Raw genomic sequence first — 6,768 nt, 5'->3', positions numbered from 1 at the left:
AATAACAATATTTAACTATTTTATCATTTAAAAGCACATCATGTCATCTGTGTTCATTAAACAGCATGCAGTTTACCTTTTTACCACAAGATGGCGGCAAATAAATGAAAAGTAATAGTCCACATTTAATGTAGATGCTAGATACATTATAATGGTGCTTTTCCACTACACAGTCCCAGCACGACTCTACTCGGGTTTTTTGCTCCTCCATCAGGGATAGTACCTGGTACCTGCTGCTTGTTTTAGTATCTGCTCTGCTGAGGTTCCAAGCGAGCCGAGCCGATGCTAAATGTGACGTCATCAGACTTCCGGCCTCTGATTGGTCAGAGAGTCACTGGAAGAGTCATGAGCCGTCCCACACAAGAACCTAAGCCGCCATTTTTAAATATCAACAACAGCGTTACAGCAGTGTGGTTTCTCTTCTCTTGCTTTGTGTGTGACAGAAAGACACATACAGCAGGAAGGAAGGAAAGGAAGGAAGTGTGTGTGACAGAAAGCCACATACAGCAAGTACACATCGCCTCCATGTCCTCCATTGTTTATGTGTTTGTGTCGCGTACAAAACAAAGTCACGGCAGTTTAACGCAGCGTTGCTAAGACGACCCCGCCCACGTTGAAGAGGAACTATAGTAATGGAAAAGGTTCCTGGTACCAAACCGAGTAGAGCTAGAACTGTATAGTGGAAAAGCACCATAACTGTACTGATCATTAATCAATAATTGTTCCTAAAGATGATAATCAGCACATTGAGGAGGGTTTGTCCAGTTAATGATATAAAAGCTGAAGATGTTTTACAGGTGATTAATTGATCAGACTGATTAGTTGAAAAAAAAAATACTGGTTACACAAATTGACACTGGTCATTAAGCCAAAAAAGGGATTTGATGAACAAGTCACGATAATTTACTTCCACTTAACATCAAGAGTTATGAATTTTCAACTGAATTTTATGAGTTATCAGTATTAAAGCTCAGGTTTGTAAGTCAGTTGAGTTCAATGTAAATTTCAATGTGTGAACTTAACACAAATCACCTCTGCTGTGGCGGCAATATTCATGCGCGCTGCAAATAGTCATGTAAATGTGGTGTTGATGTGATAAAGAAGTGAGAAGAATGATGTAAGATGTTAATAAGACTACAACAGGCGCCCCGCTCTGCTGCTATTCCCCATTAACAGAAGAGGAGAAGGATCGATTGAGCTGATTGATGACGGTGAAAAGGCGAGCAGCGGCTGAGGAGCAGAAACAAGGTGAGTGGTTGCATTTATTAAACTTTGTAGATTACTTCTAAAGATATACATTGCTGTTACTTTAACATCTATAAACAAAGGCTAGTTGAACGTTACAGTATTGTAAGTAGATGTAAATGTTTTGTTATTATTGGAGATATTTATTTATTTATTTCACTGGAAATAATGGATACAGGCAGATTTGATTAGCTCAATGAGGAATTGATCAGAGTCTTTTCTGGTTGATGGTGAGGACAGTGAGACAGGATGGATCAGCCTTGGTTCTTATACAGTTACACATCTCTGAAATCAGCAATGATCCATATGTGTCTTTTATGGCACAAAGAACAGTTTAGTACAGTGGAAGGTGGAAGTGAGGAATAACAGAGAATAAAAAGTAGTCCTACAAATATGTTTTAATTCTTTTCATTTGAAATTGGAAAAAAACAACAGTCATAAAATGAAGAGAGGTTCATGTTATATTTGAAATAAATACTGAGTTATTACAAGAAACAAGGATCAATATATATGTTCTATTTACAACTTTAGTCACAATACTACAAATATAAAATACTTGCTGTCCAATTCCTCTCCACACTCATTCTTTAAAGTTTGTTTTATTTTTATTTTTATTTTAAGAAATCTTTATTGTAAAAGAACACAGTATACAGAACAGTATATAAAGGATATAGACAGAGGAATACTCGGGTACATTACACAAAGATATTCAAAGGTGAACATACATGAAGGGTTTTTATAGCCTTTTTGTTTTTGGATTTGTTTTCTGAAACAAAGGCAGCAGAGTCATCAGTCAGCTGACTCTCTTCCTCTTCAGAATTTAGTTTAGTGCCACTAAAAATCAACTCCTCCCTTTCCCTCTTCCTCTTCACACTTTACTTTCACTTCCTCTGATATCGTGCTGCAGATAGTTTTCTCCGTCTGAAGGTAATGTAACCGACACTTTCTGTGTTTTTAGACTTTAATGTCTCTTTGTTCGTGTTGTTAGTGCTGACTGCTGTTAGTTTAGCTCCTCACAAACAGCAGAAATCTGCAGTTTGGTTGTTAAAAATGAACTCAAACTAACGGCTGAAACCTCTTCCTCTTTTGCTCTCCCCGCTGTCACTAAATGCGGTGTTACGGTTTAACTGGTGATCGTGTTAACTGGTGACTTCCCTAAAAATGGTTTTGTAGTTTAATCCTTTTTGCTCATCTGTGTTTTAATATCTAAGTATGTAACCATTAATGTATGTTCAGTTGTGTTCAGAAGACTCATTCACCTCTCGTAACGGATCTTAAAATGTGAGAAAGTCACTAGTTAGACCGAAACACTGGACAGCTGCTGGAGAACAGCTGTGAGTGTGTGTGTCTACAGCTGAATATAGACTGTTTCTATTGATACTACAGGACTGATGTGGAGCCAGCAGGGGGGTGAGGGGCTTCACTTCTTTGATGCAATAAATACTGTAGTATTCACAAAGACAGCACTCATCTTATTGACACTCCTCCAACATGAACTAGTGTCGCTTCTTGATGGAAATGTGTCATCAAATGTGTTGACCCTAACCCTCATGTCCAGCTAACAGTCCATGCTATGAGCTGTGAGCCATTTAACCAGGCGGGGAGTTCTGGTCCTCTGAAATGAAGCCAACCAGGAAGTAACTTAGAGCTGCATTCTATCAAAAGGCCACCAGGGGGCGACTGTCTCTATATGAAGTCAATGAAGAATTCACCAACTTCTCACTTGATTTCTAACCTCAGTAAACGTTTTCAAAATGTGTTTATGGTCTCAATGGCTAGTTTAAAGCCTTCTTCAATGCAGTATGATGTTCATCTGTGAAATTTTGGCCTCCCTGATTTTATATTTGACGATAAAGCAGGGTATGGTTTCTCAGGTCCATATGCCATAATGCAGCTGTGTAGCTCAGGATGTTTTCTTCCTGAAAGATAAAGAAATATTTCCAATAGATGTATTGTTTTTGACAATGAAATGAACGAGACCTGCAAAAAATAATCTTACTGAAGTAATGTTACTTGGTGTGTACCTATTGCCCTTAACAGTATATGATAACAGTTAAAAACACCCAATGATGACATCACGTTAGTTAAATAAGCTATTTTCCACCTGCTAACGTTACTCCTCTCATAATATTTGCTGATTGTATACATGTATGCAATTAGCTATGTCACGTTGCTAAACTACTTTAACACTTGGCTGTAAAGTTTACCTCGAATTGTGGGAGCTAACTTGGTTAGCATCACCAGGTTCCCAGTGTAGACTGTGGTAGGTCGGCGTGCAATTTCCTCGAGATCCAGCTCTCATCCCCTCCCCCGCTCCTTCCTCTTGCTCCTCCGGATGCCCATATAAGTTGAATCTATGTTCTTTTTTTCCCAACATGCACCTCAAATTTTCAAAATGTCGCTGCTCAGATCTGATACTATTGGCCTCAAAGTAGCAGTCCACAAACCAATGGGTGGCGTCACAGCTGTTACGTCCATTATATACACAGTCTATGCATTTAACCTAAAACATACACTGAACAGCTCTCCTGAAATCACATTAGGCTTTTCTCCTGTGTGTCATGTACTGTGCACTGCATGAACTGCCCAACAATGTCTTATTTAAGGAGGATTCAACTTATTTTATCTTATCAAAGACAAACCCTCCTCTCAGGCACCATCTGCACTGTACATGATTAGACTTGTTTCAATGGAGCTGCTCTTCATTTGTCTTCATCAGCTCAAAATGACCAAAAACGAGTCTGAACAGTGAATTAAAAGAGATTAAAGATGCTACAACTCATAAACTGAGGCGACTTTGGAGACAAATAATCCAGTTTCAAGCATCTAAAACTTGAATTTCTGACAGTTTCTTTCTTATATGAATCCAAACAGGCTAAATTGATTTTAAAAACTAGTTTTAAGGTTTGATGATTTTTGATAGTTGACAAATTGTGATGCCAGTTTAAATAAAACTTCCTCAGACAAATGTTCCCTTTTTTATCATCCTCTTATTGTTTTACTCAGGCAGAGGAAGTTCAGGGGCACATCATGAAGAAACAAAGAACAGGTGTGTAATGGAAGAGGAAAACAAGAACACAGACAACTAGACCAGCAACCCGGCCAAAGAGAAGAAATGGCCTCATCCAGCGAGGAGCCCAAAAGCTCCAACATACAGGTCAGTGTGCTTCAATCTATCAATAAACATCTGGATGGTGCTTCCACCAGGAGATTAACATCACTGTGTGCTGAACTCCACACGTAGACTACTTTGTGTTCACATTTTGTTTTAACTCATGGGTGTAGATTTGGGTTTGGAAGATGTTACTGGATTGGCCAAACGTCACAAAACTAAAATGATTTGATATTTAATTTCAGACGTCAGCTGTTGTTATCTAATCTGTGATTGTTGCACAGACATTGTTAATTTTTTAAAAACTTTGTGACTATTTCACAAAGTGCCATGAGACTGTGTGTGTGTGTGTGTGTGTGTGTGTGTGTGTGTGTGTGTGTGTGTGTGTGTGTGTGTGTGTGTGTGACAGAGAAAAGTGACATAGAGCAAGTACACATACACAATTATTTACACCATCAGATAATAAAATGTCTCTACTAAAGTTACAACCAACCTTCAGCTTTGCTTTAACTACTGTTATAAATGATCATATGATGTTTCTAACTAGTCAGATGTGTAAAAGTCAAATATAACATCTTACCTTTCTGACCATTTATCATTTTAATCATTGACTTCAGATTTTTCTTTACCAGAGTTGGAAAAAAGATGTTATTACCGGTCTTTAAGCAGCTCTGTCTTCACACTGTAAACACTACATGCTGCTGATTTTACAGGACTTTCAGGTTGTTTCTGAGTCTACAAAGTCGACATCAATCATGACAAAACATCCGTCCTGCACAATAACATAACATGCTTCAACAAGTCCAAATGATGCACATCAGGCTCCTTCATTTCTATTTAGCTGTCTCTCTGTCCTCACTACTGGAGGAGTATTTCCAGTCCTCTTCTGGCTCCATTACTGTTCGAATCGTTTGGAGTGCAGGTAGGTGGACCCAAGTGTAAGAGAGAGGCTGACAGGATCTAAAAAACAGCTGTTTATTGAAACTTGACATAAACTGTAGTTCAGAACAGAATCAGACTGAACTGAAAACTGGACTTAAATACAAACAGAACTAATGAGGCAGGAGGACAGGAAGGGAGCTGATTGGCTGGGGAGGAGTACAGGATCACAGGAGGGACAAACAGAGCAAACAGACAACCAAAACCAGAAAACACAATGAGACCATACAGGACAGTTCATCTGTTCACTTTATTAACATGGATTATTTATTTATATTTACTACATTATTATATTTATCATCATTTTAATTTCCACATCATCTTTAGTGCTAGGCTTAATAATCTCATTAGCTAAATTAGGTCCAATATTAACCAAACATTAAATTAATCAGAAACTGAATCTCTTTCATTAATAGTTGTATTAATGTTTTGACACGAAACAAGCTGGGTTTTCCAGGTCCATTTTTAATCAAATCAGTCATTTTTTGTAATCCAGAAAATTAATTGTGTAATTGTTAATACAGATTTTCATATTTTCTTTTAGATCTTAGCAGCACAAAAGATGGCAACACCTACAGAGGTCCTCTTGAAGTGTTTGGAGGATTTAGGATCTGAGGACTTTGAATTATTCCAGTGGTACCTGTATCAGCGGGGGGTCCTTGAAGGCTTCAAATCAATCCCCAAGTGTCGACTGGAGAAAGCAAACAGAATTAAAACAGTGGATCTGATGTTCGAGAGCTACTCTATAAAGGCTATTAAAGTGACCAAAATTATTTTAGGGAAGATGAATCAGAATAATCTACTGGAACGTTTGTCACTCCTCCCAGAACCTAAAGGTAAGTCATGGAAAGATTAAAATGTTACAAAGATATTTACATATTTAGTGCCCAGTTGTTGGATGGTAGACCTGTTTTAGATTCTTTGAGGTGTTTCTCCTCTCATCCAAAAGTCTTCTTTACTTCTGACTGACTGTGCAAGATGCCGGGGGCGGCTGTCTAGTTTTATGTAGTGTGAAGCTCCCCACAAGGGAAACAAAAGCAGAATCAGTAACAATGGATAAACCACAAGTTCCTGTAGTGGAAACCAAGTCTGGTATGATGTAGGTTCCTACAGGCAGTGAACAGACTGGATAGAAGCAGAATTATTTTTTCATGAAGTCTTTAATCTGTTTATAAAGACTGAGAGGGACTCTGCGTATTAGAGTAACTCGTTCCACCACCAGGGAACTACAGAAGAGTGAGTGACTCTGGACCCTGCTGTGGTGTTTGTACCAGGAGCCTTTCAGTAGCAGAGGGATATGAACAGTTCTGTTGTTGTCAGTGTTGGGAAAGTTACTTTCAAAATGCAATATATATGCAATATATTGTATATTACTTGTCACTTGTTAGTTTAAGTAATTTGTTACTTTACAATATTACTTTCAATTGTTGTTTATTCATTCAGAGATTCTTGTTGAGGACCAGTGCAAACCG

Source organism: Scomber japonicus, chromosome 21, assembly GCF_027409825.1.
Source record: "Scomber japonicus isolate fScoJap1 chromosome 21, fScoJap1.pri, whole genome shotgun sequence".
NCBI classification, from domain to species: Eukaryota; Metazoa; Chordata; class Actinopteri; order Scombriformes; family Scombridae; genus Scomber; species Scomber japonicus.
This window is presented reverse-complemented; position numbering follows the sequence as displayed.